Consider the following 15,846-nt stretch of genomic DNA (forward strand, 5'->3'; position numbering starts at 1 on the left):
GTGTCAGAGAGTTACAGAGAGTGTCAGAGAGTGTCAGAGAGTGATAGAGAGTGTCAGAGAGAGATAGAGAGTGTCAGAGAGAGTTAGAGAGTGTCAGAGAGTGATCGAGAGTGTCAGAGAGTATCAGAGAGTGACAGTGAGTGTCTGAGAGTGTCAGAGAGTGTCAGAGAATGATAGAGAGTGTCAGAGAGTGATAGTGAGTTTTAGAGAGTATCAGAGAGTGCTAGAGAGTGTCAGAGTATGTCAGAGAGTGTCAGAGAGTGTCAGAGAGTGTCAGAGAGTGATAGAGAGTGTCAGAGGGTGTCAGAGAGTGATAGAGAGTGATAGAGAGTGTCAGAGAGTGATAGAGAGTGATGGAGAGCCTCAGAGTGTGTCACAGAATGTCTGAAAGTGTCAGAGAGTGTCAGAAATTGATAAAGAGTGGTAGAGAGTGTCAGAGAGAGTCAGAGAGTGATAGCGAGTGTCAGAGAATGTCAGAGTGTGTCAGAGAGTGTCAGAAAGTGATGGAGAGTGATAGAGAGAGTCACAGAGTGCCATTGAGTGATAGAGAGTGTCAGAGAGTGTCAGAGTGTGAAAGAGTTTGATAGAGAGCGTCAGAGAGTGTCATAGAGTGATAGAGAGTGATAGAGAGTGTCAGAGAGTGTCAGAGAGTGTCAGAGAGTGATAGAGAGTGATAGAGAGTGTCAGAGAGTGTCAGAGAGTGATAGAGAGTGTCAGAGAGTGATAGAGAGTGTCAGAGAGTGTCAGAGAGTGTCAGAGAGTGATAAAGAGTGATAGAGAATTTCAGAGAATGTCATTGAGTGATAGAGAGTGTCAGAGAGTGATAGAGAGTGATAGAGAGTGTCAGAGAGTGTCAGAGAGTGTCAGAGAATGATAGAGAGTGATAGGGAGTGATAGAGAGTGATAGAGAGTGTCAGAGAGTGTCAGACAATGATAGAGAGTGATAGAGAGTGTCAGAGAGTGATAGTGAGTTTCAGAGAGTGTCTGAGAGTGTCAGAGAGTGTCAGAGAGTGTCAGAGAGTGATAGAGTGTGTCAGAGAGTGTCAGAGTGTGTCAGAGAGTGTCTGAGAGTGTCTGAGAGTGTCAGAGTGTGTCAGAGAATGATAGAGAGTGATAGAGAGTGTCAGAGAGTGGCAGAGAGTGATACAGAGAGTCAGAGAGTGATAGTGAGTGTCTGAGAGTGTCTGAGAGTGTCTGAGAGTGTCAGAGAGTGTCAGAGAGTGGCAGAGAGTGATAGAGAGAGTCAGAGAGTGATAGTGAGTGACTGAGAGTGACAGAGAGGGTCAGAGATTGATAGAGAGTGTCAGAGAGTGTCAGATAGTGATCGAGAGTGTCAGAGAGTGTCAGAGAGTGTCAGAGAGTGATAGAGAGTGTCAGAGAGTGTCAGATAGTGATAGAGCGTGTCAGAGAGTGCTAGTGAGTGTCAGAGAGTGTCAGAGAGCGATAGAGAGTGTCAGAGAGTGTCAGAGAGTGATAGTGAGTGATAGAGAGTGTCAGAGAGTGTCAGAGAGAGATAGAGAGTGTCAGAGAGTGTCACAGAGTGTCAGAGAGTGTCAGAGAGTGTCAGAGAGTGATAGAGAGTGATAGAGAGTATCAGAGAGCGTCATAGAGTGATAGAGAGTGTCTGAGATTGTCAGAGAGTGATAGAGATTGTCAAATTGTGTCAGAGTGTGTCAGAGAGAGATAGAAAGTGTCAGAGAGTGATAGAGAGTGTCTGAGGGGGTCAGAGAGTGATAGAGAGTGATAGAGAGTATCAGAGAGCGTCATAGAGTGATAGAGAGTGTCAGAGAGTGTCAGAGAGTGATAGAGAGTGATAGAGATTGTCAAATTGTGTCAGAGTGTGTCAGAGAGAGATAGAAAGTGTCAGAGAGTGATAGAGAGTGTCTGAGGGTGTCAGTGAGTGTCAGAGAGTGAAGGAGAATGTCTGAGAGTGTCAGAGATTTTCAGATTGTGTCAGAGAGTGATAGAGAGTGATCGAGAGTGATAGAGAGTGTCTGAGAGTGTCTGAGAGTGACAGAGAGTGTCTGAGAGTGTCAGTCAGTGTCAGAGAGTGATAGAGAGTGTCTGAGATTGTAAGAGATTGTCAGATTGTGTCAGAGTGTGTCAGAAAGTGATAGAGAGCGATAGAGAGTGTCTGAGTGTGTCAGAGAGTGTCAGAGTGTGTCAAAGAGAGTCAGAGAGCGATAGAGAGTGTCAGAGAGCGATAGAGAGTGTCAGAGTGTGTCAGAGAGTGTCAGAGAGTGTCAGAGAGTGATAGAGAGTGTCAGAGAGAGTGTGAGTGTGTCAGAGAGTTTCAGAGAGTGTCAGAGAGTGATAGAGATTGATAGAGAGTGTCAGAGAGTGATAGAGAGTGTCTGAGAGTGTCAGAGAGTGATTGAAAGTGATATAGAAAGTCAGAGAGTGATAGAGAGTCTCTGAGAGTGTCAGAGAGTGATAGAGAGTGATAGAGAGAGTCAGAGAGTGATATAGACAGTCTGAGAGTGTCAGAGAGCGTCAGAGAGTGCTAGAGAGTGATAGAGAGTGTCTGAGAGTGCCAGCGACTGTCAGTTTGTGTCAGAGAGTGACAGTGAGTGACAGAGAGTGTCAGAGAGTGCCAGAGTGTGTCAGAGAATGATAGAGAGTGTCTGAGAGTGTCAGAGAGTGATTGAGAGTGATATAGAAAGTCAGAGAGTGATAGAGAGTCTCTGAGAGTGTCAGAGAGTGATAGAGAGTGATAGAGAGAGTCAGAGAGTGATATAGACAGTCTGAGAGTGTCAGAGAGCGTCAGAGAGTGCCAGAGAGTGATAGAGAGTGATAGAGAGTGTCTGAGAGTGCCAGCGACTGTCAGCGTGTGTCAGAGAGTGACAGTGAGTGACAGAGAGTTTCAGAGAGTGCCAGAGTGTGTCAGAGAATGATAGAGAGTGTCTGAGAGTGTCAGAGAGTGATAGAGCGTGTCTGAGTGTGTCAGAGAGTGATAGAGAGTGTCAGAGAGTGTCAGAGAGTGATAGAGAGTGTCAGAGAGTGTCAGAGAGTGAGAAAGAGAGTCAGAGAGTGTCAGTGAGTTTCAGACTGTGATAGAGAATGTCTGAGAGAGTCAGAGATTGTCACAGTGTGTCAGAGAGTGATAGAGAGTGATAGAGAGTGTCAGAGAGTGATAGACAGTGTCTGAGAGTGTCAGAGAGTGTCAGAGAGTGATGGAGAGTGTCAGAGAGTGATGGAGAGTGTCTGAGAGTGTCTGAGAGTGTCTGAGAGTGTCAGAGAGTGTCAGAGAGTGATAGAGAGTGATAGAGAGTGATAGAGAGTGTCTGAGAGTGACAGAGATTGTTTGAGAGTGTCAGTGAGTGTCAGAGAGTGATAGAGAGTGTCTGAGAGTGTCAGAGTGTGTCAGAGTGTGTCAGAGAGTGATAGACAATGTCAGAGTGCGTCATAGAGTGATAGAGATTGTCTGAGAGTGTCAGAGATTGATAGAGAGTGTCAAATTGTGTCAGAGAGTGATAAAGAGTGATGGAGAGTGTCAGAGAGTTTCAGAGTGTGTCAGAGAGAATCAGAGAGTGTCAGAGAGTGATACAGAGTGATACAGAGTGTCAGAGAGTGACAGAGAGCGTCTGAGAATGTCAGGGAGTGTCAGAGAGTGATAGAGAGTGTCTGCGAGTGTCTGAGTGTGTCAGAGACTGTCAGAGTGTGTCAGAGAGTTATAGAGAGTGATAGAGAGTGTCTGAGAGTGTCAGAGAGTGTCAGAGAGTGTCAGAGTGTGTCAGGGAGTGATAGACAATGTCAGAGAGTGTCACAGAGTGATAGAGAGTGTCTGAGAGTGTCAGAGAGTGTCAAATTGTGTCAGAGATAGACAGAGAGTGATAGAGAGTATCAGAGAGCGTCAGAGAGCTCTAGAGTCTGTCAGAGTGTGTCAGAGAGTGTCAGAGAGTGTCAGAGAGTGATAGAGAGTGTCAGAGAGTGTCAGAGAGTGTCAGAGAGTGATAGAGAGTGTCCAATTGTGTCAGAGATTGATAGAGAGTGATAGAGAGTGTCAGAGAGTTTCAGAGTGTGTCAGAGAGTGTCAGAGAGTGATAGAAAGTGTCAGAGAGTGGTAGAGACTGTCTGAGAGTGTCAGTGAGTGTCAGAGAGTGAAAGAGAGTGTCTGAGAGTGTCAGAGATTGTCAGATTGTGTCAGAGTGTGCCAGAGAGTGATAGAGAGTGATAAAGAGTGTCTGAGATTGTCAGATTGTGTCAGAGAGTGTCAGAGAGCGATAGAGAGTGATAGAGAGTGTCTGAGAGTGTCAGAGAGTGTCAGCGTGTGTCAGAGAGTGATAGAGAGTGATAGAGAGTATCAGAGAGTGTCATAGAGTGATAGAGAGTGTCTGAGATTGTCAGAGAGTGACAGAGAGTGTCAAATTGTGTCAGAGAGTGTTGGAGAGTGATAGAGAGCGTCAGAGACTGTCAGAGCGTGTCAGAGAGTGATAGCAAGTGATAGAGAGTGTCAGAGAGTGTCAGAGTGTGTCAGAGAGTGTCAGAGAGAAATATAAAGTGTCAGAGAGTGATAGAGAGTGTCTGAGAATGTCTGAGAGTGTCAGAGAGTGTCAGAGAGTGATAGAGAGTGTCTGAGATTGTCAGAGATCGTCAGATTGTGTCAGAGTGTGTCAGAAAGTGATAGAGAGCAATAGAGAGTGTCTGAGTGTGTCAGAGAGTGTCAGAGTATGTCAAAGAGTGTCAGAGAGCGATAGAGAGGGTCAGAGAGCGATAGAGAGCGTCAGATTGTGTCAGAGAGTGATAGAGAGTGTCAGAGAGAGTGTGAGTGTGTCAGAGAGTTTCAGAGAGTGTCAGAGAGTGAGAGAGAGTGTCTGAGTGTGTCAGAGTGTGTCAGAGTGTGTCAGAGAGTGATAGGGAGTGATAGAGAGTGTCTGAGAGTGTCAGAGAGTGTCAGAGAGTGATAGAGATTGATAGAGAGTGTCAGAGAGTGATAGTGAGTGTCTGAGAGTGTCAGAGAGTGATAGAGAGTGATATAGAAAGTCAGAGAGTGTCTGAGATTTCAGTGAGTGCCAGAGAGTGATGGAGAGTGTCTGAGAGAGTCAGAGTGTGTCAGAGAGTGATAGGGAGTGATAGAGAGGGATAGAGAGTCTCTGAGAGTGTCAGAGAGTGATAGAGAGTGATAGAGAGTGTCAGAGAGTGATAGAGACTGTCTGAGAGTGTCAGAGAGTGTCAGAGAGTGCTAGAGAGTGATAGAGAGTGTCTGAGAGTGCCAGCGACTGTCAGCGTGTGTCAGAGAGTGACAGAGAGTGACAGAGAGTGTCAGAGAGTGTCAGAGTGTGTCAGAGAATGATAGAGAGTGTCTGAGAGTGTCAGAGAGTGTCAGAGTGTGTCAGAGAGTGATAGACAATGTCAGAGAGTGTCAGAGAGTGATAGGGAGTGATAGTGAGTGTCAGAGAGTGATATAGACAGTCTGAGAGTATCAGAGAGCGTCAGAGAGTGCTAGAGAGTGATAGAGAGTGTCTGAGAGTGCCAGCGACAGTCAGCGTGTGTCAGAGAGTGACAGTGAGTGACAGAGAGTGTCAGAGAGTGCCAGAGTGTGTCAGAGAGAGTCAGAGAGTGACAGAGAGTGTCTGAGAGTGTCTGAAAGTGACAGAGAGTGTCTGAGAGTGTCAGTGAGTTTCAGACAGTGATAGACAGTGTCTGAGAGTGTCACAGATAGATAGAGAGTGATAGAGAGTATCAGAGTTTGTCAGAGAGTGATAGAGAGTGTCAGAGAGTGATAGAGAGTGATAGACAGTGTCTGAGAGTGACAGAGATTGTCTGAGAGTGTCAGTGAGTGTCAGAGTGATAGAGAGTGTCTGAGAGTGTCTGAGAGTGTCAGAGTGTGTCAGGCAGTGATAGACAATGTCAGAGTTTGTCAGAGAATGATAGACAGTGTCTGAGAGTGTCAGAGAGTGATAGAGAGTGTCAAATTGTGTCAGAGAGTGATAAAGAGTGATAGAGAGTGTCAGAGAGTTTCAGAGTGTGTCAGAGAGAATCAGAGAGTGTCAGAGCGTGATAGAGAGTGATACAGAGTGTCTGAGAGTGACAGAGAGTGTCTGAGAGTGTCAGGGAGTGTCAGAGAGTGATAGAGAATGTCTGCGAGTGTCTGAGAGTGTCTGAGACTGTCAGAGTGTGTCAGAGATTGATAGAGAGTGATAGAGAGTGTCAGAGAGTGTCAGAGAGTGTCAGAGTGTGTCAGAGAGTGATAGACAATGTCAGAGAGTGTCAGAGAGTGATAGAGAGTGTCTGAGAGTGTCAGAGAGTGATTGAGAGTGATACAGAAAGTCAGAGAGTGATAGAGAGTCTCTGAGAGTGTCAGAGAGTGATAGAGAGTGTCAGAGAGTGATATAGACAGTCTGAGAGTGTCAGAGAGCGTCAGAGAGTGCTAGAGAGTGATAGAGAGTGTCTGAGAGTGCCAGCGACAGTCAGCGTGTGTCAGAGAGTGACAGTGAGTGACAGAGAGTGTCAGAGAGTGCCAGAGCGTGTCAGAGAATGATAGAGAGTGTCTGAGAGTATCAGAGAGTGTCAGAGAGTGATAGAGCGTGTCTGAGTGTATCAGAGAGTGATAGAGAGTGTCAGAGAGTGTCAGAGAGTGATAGAGAGTGTCAGAGAGTGTCAGAGAGTGATAGAGAGAATCAGAGAGTGATAGAGAGTATCTGAGAGTGTCAGTGAGTTTCAGACAGTGATAGAGAATGTCTGAGAGAGTCAGAGATTGTCACAGTGTGTCAGAGAGTGATAGAGAGTGATAGAGAGTGTCAGAGATTGATGGACAGTGTCCGAGAGTGTCAGAGAGTGATAGAAAGTGATAGAGAGTGTCAGAGAGTGATAGAGAGTGACAGAGAGTGTCTGAGAGTGTCAGGGAGTGTCAGAGAGTGATAGAGAGTGTCTGCGAGTGTCTGAGAGTGTCTGAGACAGTCAGAGTGTGTCAGAGATTGATAGAGAGTGATAGAGAGTGTCTGAGAGTGTCAGAGAGTGTCAGAGTGTGTCAGAGAGTGATAGACAATGTCAGAGAGTGTCAAAGAGTGATAGAGAGTGTCTGTGAGTGTCAGAGAGTGTCAAGCTGTGTCAGAGATAGATAGAGAGTGATAGAGAGTATCAGAGTGTGTCAGAGAGAGTCAGAGAGTGTCAGAGAGTGTCAGAGAGTGATAGAGAGTGTCAGAGAGTGTCAGAGAGTGATAGAGAGTGTCAAATTGTGTCAGAGATTGATAGAGAGTGATAGAGAGCGTCAGAGAGTTTCAGAGTGTGTCAGAGAGTGTCAGAGAGTGATAGAAAGTGTCAGAGAGTGATAGAGAGTGTCTGAGAGTGTCAGTGAGTGTCAGAGAGTGAAGGAGAATGTCTGAGAGTGTCAGAGATTGTCAGATTGTGTCAGAGAGTGTCAGAGAGCGATAGAGTGTGTCAGAGAGTGTCAGAGAGTGTCAGAGAGTGATAGAGAGTGATAGAGAGTATCAGAGAGTGTCATAGAGTGACAGAGAGTGTCAGAGAGTGTCAGAGAGTGTCAGAGAGTGATAGAGAGTGATAGAGAGTGATAGAGATTGTTAAATTGTGTCAGAGTGTGTCAGAGAGAGATAGAAAGTGTCAGAGAGTGATAGAGAGTGTCTGAGGGTGTCAGTGAGTGTCAGAGAGTGAAAGAGAATGTCTGAGAGTGTCAGAGATTGTCAGATTGTGTCAGATTGTGTCAGAGAGTGATAGAGAGTGATCGAGAGTGTCTGACAGTGTCAGAGATTGTCAGATTGTGTCAGAGAGTGTCAGAGAGTGATAGAGTGTGTCAGAGAGTGTCAGAGAGTGTCAGAGAGAGATAGAGAGTGATAGAGAGTATCAGAGAGTGTCATAGAGTGACAGAGAGTGTCAGAGAGTGTCAGAGAGTGTCAGAGAGTGATAGAGAGTGATAGAGAGTATCAGAGAGCGTCATAGAGTGATAGAGAGTGTCTGAGATTGTCAGAGAGTGATAGAGATTGTCAAATTGTGTCAGAGTGTGTCAGAGAGAGATAGAAAGTGTCAGAGAGTGATAGAGAGTGTCTGAGGGGGTCAGAGAGTGATAGAGAGTGATAGAGAGTATCAGAGAGCGTCATAGAGTGATAGAGAGTGTCAGAGAGTGTCAGAGAGTGATAGAGAGTGATAGAGATTGTCAAATTGTGTCAGAGTGTGTCAGAGAGAGATAGAAAGTGTCAGAGAGTGATAGAGAGTGTCTGAGGGTGTCAGTGAGTGTCAGAGAGTGAAGGAGAATGTCTGAGAGTGTCAGAGATTGTCAGATTGTGACAGAGAGTGATAGAGAGTGATCGAGAGAGATAGAGAGTGTCTGAGAGTGTCTGAGAGTGACAGAGAGTGTCTGAGAGTGTCAGTCAGTGTCAGAGAGTGATAGAGAGTGTCTGAGATTGTAAGAGATTGTCAGATTGTGTCAGAGTGTGTCAGAAAGTGATAGAGAGCGATAGAGAGTGTCTGAGTGTGTCAGAGAGTGTCAGAGTGTGTCAAAGAGTGTCAGAGAGCGATAGAGAGTGTCAGAGAGCGTCAGAGAGTGATAGAGAGTGTCAGAGAGTGTCAGAGAGTGAGAAAGAGAGTCAGAGAGTGTCAGTGAGTTTCAGACAGTGATAGAGAATGTCTGAGAGAGTCAGAGATTGTCACAGTGTGTCAGAGAGTGATAGAGAGTGATAGAGAGTGTCAGAGAGTGATAGACAGTGTCTGAGAGTGTCAGAGAGTGATAGAGAGTGATAGAGAGTGTCAGAGAGTGATGGAGAGTGTCTGAGAGTGTCTGAGAGTGTCTGAGAGTGTCAGAGAGTGTCAGAGAGTGATAGAGAGTGAAAGAGAGTGTCTGAGAGTGACAGAGATTGTTTGAGAGTGTCAGTGAGTGTCAGAGAGTGATAGAGAGTGTCTGAGAGTGTCAGAGTGTGTCAGAGTGTGTCAGAGTGTGTCAGAGAGTGATAGACAATGTCAGAGTGCGTCATAGTGTGATAGAGATTGTCTGAGAGTGTCAGAGATTGATAGAGAGTGTCAAATTGTGTCAGAGAGTGATAAAGAGTGATGGAGAGTGTCAGAGAGTTTCAGAGTGTGTCAGAGAGAATCAGAGAGTGTCAGAGAGTGATAGAGAGTGATACAGAGTGTCAGAGAGTGACAGAGAGCGTCTGAGAATGTCAGGGAGTGTCAGAGAGTGATAGAGAGTGTCTGCGAGTGTCTGAGTGTGTCAGAGACTGTCAGAGTGTGTCAGAGAGTTATAGAGAGTGATAGAGAGTGTCTGAGAGTGTCAGAGAGTGTCAGAGAGTGTCAGAGTGTGTCAGGGAGTGATAGACAATGTCAGAGAGTGTCATAGAGTGATAGAGAGTGTCTGAGAGTGTCAGAGAGTGTCAAATTGTGTCAGAGATAGACAGAGAGTGATAGAGAGTATCAGAGAGCGTCAGAGAGCTCTAGAGTCTGTCAGAGTGTGTCAGAGAGTGTCAGAGAGTGTCAGAGAGTGATAGAGAGTGTCCAATTGTGTCAGAGATTGATAGAGAGTGATAGAGAGTGTCAGAGAGTTTCAGAGTGTGTCAGAGAGTGTCAGAGAGTGATAGAAAGTGTCAGAGAGTGGTAGAGAGTGTCTGAGAGTGTCAGTGAGTGTCAGAGAGTGAAAGAGAGTGTCTGAGAGTGTCAGAGATTGTCAGATTGTGTCAGAGTGTGCCAGAGAGTGATAGAGAGTGATAAAGAGTGTCTGAGATTGTCAGATTGTGTCAGAGAGTGTCAGAGAGCGATAGAGAGTGATAGAGAGTGTCTGAGAGTGTCAGAGAGTGTCAGCGTGTGTCAGAGAGTGATAGAGAGTGATAGAGAGTATCAGAGAGTGTCATAGAGTGATAGAGAGTGTCTGAGATTGTCAGAGAGTGACAGAGAGTGTCAAATTGTGTCAGAGAGTGTTGGAGAGTGATAGAGAGCGTCAGAGACTGTCAGAGCGTGTCAGAGAGTGATAGCAAGTGATAGAGAGTGTCAGAGAGTGTCAGAGTGTGTCAGAGAGTGTCAGAGAGAAATATAAAGTGTCAGAGAGTGATAGAGAGTGTCTGAGAATGTCTGAGAGTGTCAGAGAGTGTCAGAGAGTGATAGAGAGTGTCTGAGATTGTCAGAGATCGTCAGATTGTGTCAGAGTGTGTCAGAAAGTGATAGAGAGCAATAGAGAGTGTCTGAGTGTGTCAGAGAGTGTCAGAGTATGTCAAAGAGTGTCAGAGAGCGATAGAGAGGGTCAGAGAGCGATAGAGAGCGTCAGATTGTGTCAGAGAGTGATAGAGAGTGTCAGAGAGAGTGTGAGTGTGTCAGAGAGTTTCAGAGAGTGTCAGAGAGTGAGAGAGAGTGTCTGAGAGTGTCAGAGTGTGTCAGAGTGTGTCAGAGAGTGATAGGGAGTGATAGAGAGTGTCTGAGAGTGTCAGAGAGTGTCAGAGAGTGATAGAGATAGATAGAGAGTGTCAGAGAGTGTCAGAGAGTGATAGTGAGTGTCTGAGAATGTCAGAGAGTGATAGAGAGTGATATAGAAAGTCAGAGAGTGATAGAGAGTCTCTGGGAGTGTCAGAGAGTGATAGAGAGTGATAGAGAGTGATAGAGAGTGTCAGAGAGTGATAGAGACTGTCTGAGAGTGTCTACGAGTGTCAGAGAGTGTCAGAGAGCGATAGAGCGTATCTGAGTGTGTCAGAGAGTGATAGAGAGTGTCAGAGAGTGTCAGAGAGTGATAGAGAGTGTCAAATTGTGTCAGAGATTGATAGAGAGTGATATAGAGTGTCAGAGAGTTTCAGAGTGTGTCAGAGAGTGTCAGAGAGTGATAGAAAGTGTCAGAGAATGATAGAGACTGTCTGAGAGAGTCAGTGAGTGTCAGAGAGTGAAAGAGAGTGTCTGAGAGTGTCAGAGATTGTCAGATTGTGTCACAGTGTGCCAGAGAGTGATAGAGAGTGATAGAGAGTGATGGAGAGTGTCTGAGAGAGTCAAAGATTGTCAGATTGTGTCAGAGAGTGTCAGAGAGCGATAGAGAGTGTCAGAGAGTGTCAGAGAGTGTCAGAGAGTGTCAGAGTGTGTCAGAGAGAGTCAGAGAGTGTCAGAGAGTGTCATAGAGTGATAGAGAGTGTCTGAGATTGTCGGAGAGTGATAGAGAGTGTCAAATTGTGTCAGAGAGTGATAGAGAGTGATCGAGAGTGTCAGAGAGTGTCAGAGTGTGTCAGAGTGTGTCAGAGAGTGTCAGAGAGAAATAGAAAGTGTCAGAGAGTGATAAAGAGTGTGTGAGAGTGTCTGAGAGTGTCAGAGAGTGTCTTAGAGTGTCAGTCAGTGTCAGAGAGTGATAGAGTGTGTCTGAGATTGTCAGAGATTGTCAGATTGTGTCAGAAATTGATAGAGAGCGATAGAGAGTGTCTGAGTGTGTCAGAGAGTGTCAGAGTATGTCAAAGAGTGTCAGAGAGCTATAGAGAGGGTCAGAGAGCGATAGAGAGTGTCAGATTGTGTCAGAGAGTGTCAGAGAGTGTCAGAGAGCGATAGAGAGTGTCAGAGAGAGTGTGAGTGTGTCAGAGAGTTTCAGAGAGTGTCAGAGATTGAGAGAGAGTGTCTGAGAGTTTCACTGAGTGTCAGAGTGTGTCAGAGAGTGATAGGGAGTGATAGAGAGTGTCTGAGAGTGTAAGAGAGTTTCATAGTGTGATAGAGATGGATAGAGAGTGTCAGAGAGTGATAGAGAGTGTCCGAGAGTGATAGCGAGTGATAGAGAGTGATAGTGAGTGTCAGAGAGTGATAGAGAGTGTCTGAGAGTGTCAGAGTGTGATAGAGAGTTATACAGAAAGTCAGAGAGTGATAGAGAGACTCTGAGAGTGTCAGAGAATGATAGATAGTGATAGAGAGTGTCAGAGAGTGATAGCGACTGTCTGAGAGTGTCAGAGAGTGTCAGAGAGTGCTAGAGAGTGATAGAGATTGTCTGAGAGTGTCAGAGAGTGTCAGAGAGTGATAGAGCGTGTCTGAGTGTGTCAGAGAGTGATAGAGAGTGTCAGAGAGTGATAGAGAGTGTCAGAGAGTGTCAGAGTGTGATAGAGAGTGTCTGAGAGAGTCAGAGAGTCTCAGAGAGTGTCAGTGAGTGTCAGAGAGAGATAGAGAGAGTCAGAGAGTGATCGAGAGTGTCTGAGAGTGTCTGAAAGTGACAGAGAGTGTCAGAGAGTGTCAGAGATTGTCAGAGTGTGTCAGAGGTTGATAGAGAGTGATAGAGAGTGTCAGAGAGTGATAGACAATGTCTGAGAGTGACAGAGAGTGATAGAGAGAGTCAGAGAGTGACAGGGAGTGTCTGAGAGTGTCAGAGACTGTCAGAGAGTGATAGAGAGTGATAGAGAGTGTCTGAGAGTGACAGAGATTGTCTGAGATTGTCAGTGAGTGTCAGAGAGTGATAGAGAGTGTCTGAGAGTGTCTGAGTGTGTCAGAGACAGTCAGAGTGTGTCAGAGTGTGATAGAGAGTGATAGAGAGTGCCTGAGAGTGTCAGAGAGTGTCTGAGAGTGTCAGAGAGTGATAGAGAGTGTCAAATTGTGTCAGAGAGTGATAAAGAGTGAAAGAGAGTGTCAGAGAGTTTCAGAGTGTGTCAGAGAGTGTCAGAGAGTGATAGAATGTTTCAGAGACTGATAGAGTTTGTCTGAGAGTGACAGAGAGTGTCTGAGAGTGTCAGTGAGTGTCAGAGAGTGATAGAGAGTTTCTGAGAGGGTCAGAGATTGTCAGATTGTGTCAGAGTGTGTCAGAGTGTGTCAGAGAGTGTCAGAGTGTGTCAGAGTATGGTAGAGAGTGATAGAGAGTGTCAGAGAGTGTCAAAGAGTGATAGAGAGTGTCAAATTGTGTCAGAGTGTGAAAGAGCGTGATAGAGAGTGTCAGAGTGTGTCAGAGAGTGTCAGAGAATGTCAGACAGTGATAGAAAGTGTCAGAGAGTGATAGAGAGTGTCTGAGAGTATCTGAGAGTGACAGAGAGTGTCTGAGAGTGTCAGTCAGTGTCAGAGAGTGATAGAGAGTGTCTGAGATTGTCAGAGATTGTCGGATTGTGTCAGAATGTGTCAGAAAGTGATAGAGAGTGAGAGAGAGTGTCTGAGTGTGTCAGAGAGTGTCAGAGTGTGTCAGAGAGTGTCAGAGAGCGATAGAGAGTGTCAGAAAGTGATGGAGAGTGTCAGAGTGTGTCAGAGAGTGTCCGAGAGTGTCAGAGAGAGTGTGAGTGTGTCAGAGAGTTTCAGAGAGTGTCAGAGAGTGAGAGAGAGTGTCTGAGAGTGTCTGAGAGTGACAGATAGTGTCTGAGAGTTTCAGTGAGTGCCAGAGATTGATAGAGAGTATCTGAGAGTGTCAGAGTGTGTCAGAGTGTGTCAGACAGAGATAGGGAGTGATAGAGAGTGTCTGAGAGTGTAAGAGAGGTTCAGAGAGTGATAGAGATGGATAGAGAGTGTCAGAGAGTGATAGAGACTGTCTGAGAGTGAGAGAGAGTGATAGAGAGTGTCAGAGAGTGATAGAGAGTGTCTGTGAGTGATAGAGAGTGTCTGAGAGTTTCAGAGAGTGATAGAGAGTGATAGAGAGTGAGAGAAAGTGTCAGAGTGTGTCAGAGAGTGTCAGAGTGATAGAAAGTGTCAGAGTGTGTCAAAGTGCGTCAGAGAGTGATAGAGAAAGATAGAGAGTGTCTGAGAGTGTCTGAGAGTGACAGAGAGTGTCTGAGAGTGTCAGTCAGAGTCAGAGAGTGATAGAGAGTGTCTGAGATTGTCAGAGATTGTCAGATTGTGTCAGAGTGTGTCAGAAAGTGATAGAGAGCGATAGAGAGTGTCAGAGAGTGTCTGAGTGTGTCAGAGAGTGTCAGAGTGTGGCAAAGAGTGTCAGAGTGTGTCAAAGAGTGTCAGAGAGCGATAGAGAGGGTCAGAGAGCAATAGAGAGTGTCAGATTGTGTCAGAGAGTGTCAGAGAGTGTCAGAGAGTGATAGAGAGTGTCAGAGAGAGTGTGAGTTTGTCAGAGAGTGTCAGAGAGTGAGAGAGAGTGTCTGAGAGTGTCAGAGAGTGTCAGAGAGTTCTAGAGAGTGATAGAGAGTGTCTGTGAGAGTCAGAGAGTGTCAGAGAGTGATAGAGCGTGTCTGAGTATGTCAGAGAGTGATAGAGAGTGATATAGAAAGTCAGAGAGTGATAGAGAGTCTCGGAGAGTGTCAGAGAGTGATAGAGAGTGATAGAGAGTGTCAGAGAGTGATAGAGACTGTCTGAGAGTGTCAGAGAGTGTCAGAGAGTTCTGGAGAGTGATAGAGAGTGTCTGTGAGTGTCAGAGAGTGTCAGAGAGTGATAGAGCGTGTGTGAGTGTGTCAGAGAGTGATAGAGAGAGTCAGAGAGTCTCAGAGTGTGTCAGAGAGAGATAGAGAGAGTCAGAGAGTGATAGAGAGTGTCTGACAGTGTCTGAAAGTGACAGAGAGTGTCTGAGAGTGTCAGTGAGTGATAGAGAGTGTCTGAGAGAGTCAGAGATTGTCAGAGTGTGTCAGAGAGTGATAGAGAGTGTCTGAGAGAGTCAGAGATTGTCAGAGTGTGTCCGAGAGTGATAGAGAGTGATAGAGAGTGTCAGAGAGTGTCAGAGAGTGATAGAGACTGTCTGAGAGTGTCAGAGAGTGTCAGAGAGTGTCAGAGAGCGATAGAGAGTGATAGAGAGTGTCTGAGAGTGTCAGAGAGTGTCAGCGTGTGTCAGAGAGTGATAGAGAGTGATAGAGAGTATCAGAGAGTGTCATAGAGTGATAGAGAGTGTCTGAGATTGTCAGAGAGTGACAGAGAGTGTCAAATTGTGTCAGAGAGTGTTGGAGAGTGATAGAGAGCGTCAGAGACTGTCAGAGCGTGTCAGAGAGTGATAGCAAGTGATAGAGAGTGTCAGAGAGTGTCAGAGTGTGTCAGAGAGTGTCAGAGAGAAATATAAAGTGTCAGAGAGTGATAGAGAGTGTCTGAGAATGTCTGAGAGTGTCAGAGAGTGTCAGAGAGTGATAGAGAGTGTCTGAGATTGTCAGAGATCGTCAGATTGTGTCAGAGTGTGTCAGAAAGTGATAGAGAGCAATAGAGAGTGTCTGAGTGTGTCAGAGAGTGTCAGAGTATGTCAAAGAGTGTCAGAGAGCGATAGAGAGGGTCAGAGAGCGATAGAGAGCGTCAGATTGTGTCAGAGAGTGATAGAGAGTGTCAGAGAGAGTGTGAGTGTGTCAGAGAGTTTCAGAGAGTGTCAGAGAGTGAGAGAGAGAGTGTCTGAGAGTGTCAGAGTGTGTCAGAGTGTGTCAGAGAGTGATAGGGAGTGATAGAGAGTGTCTGAGAGTGTCAGAGAGTGTCAGAGAGTGATAGAGATAGATAGAGAGTGTCAGAGAGTGTCAGAGAGTGATAGTGAGTGTCTGAGAGTGTCAGAGAGTGATAGAGAGTGATATAGAAAGTCAGAGAGTGATAGAGAGTCTCTGGGAGTGTCAGAGAGTGATAGAGAGTGATAGAGAGTGATAGAGAGTGTCAGAGAGTGATAGAGACTGTCTGAGAGTGTCTACGAGTGTCAGAGAGTGTCAGAGAGCGATAGAGCGTATCTGAGTGTGTCAGAGAGTGATAGAGAGTGTCAGAGAGTGTCAGAGAGTGATAGAGAGTGTCAAATTGTGTCAGAGATTGATAGAGAGTGATATAGAGTGTCAGAGAGTTTCAGAGTGTGTCAGAGAGTGTCAGAGAGTGATAGAAAGTGTCAGAGAATGATAGAGACTGTCTGAGAGAGTCAGTGAGTGTCAGAGAGTGAAAGAGAGTGTCTGAGAGTGTCAGAGATTGTCAGATTGTGTCACAGTGTGCCAGAGAGTGATAGAGAGTGATAGAGAGTGATGGAGAGTGTCTGAGAGAGTCAAAGATTGTCAGATTGTGTCAGAGAGTGTCAGAGAGCGATAGAGAGTGTCAGAG

This window comes from Heterodontus francisci, chromosome 20 (assembly GCF_036365525.1).
Source record: "Heterodontus francisci isolate sHetFra1 chromosome 20, sHetFra1.hap1, whole genome shotgun sequence".
Taxonomy (NCBI): domain Eukaryota; kingdom Metazoa; phylum Chordata; class Chondrichthyes; order Heterodontiformes; family Heterodontidae; genus Heterodontus; species Heterodontus francisci.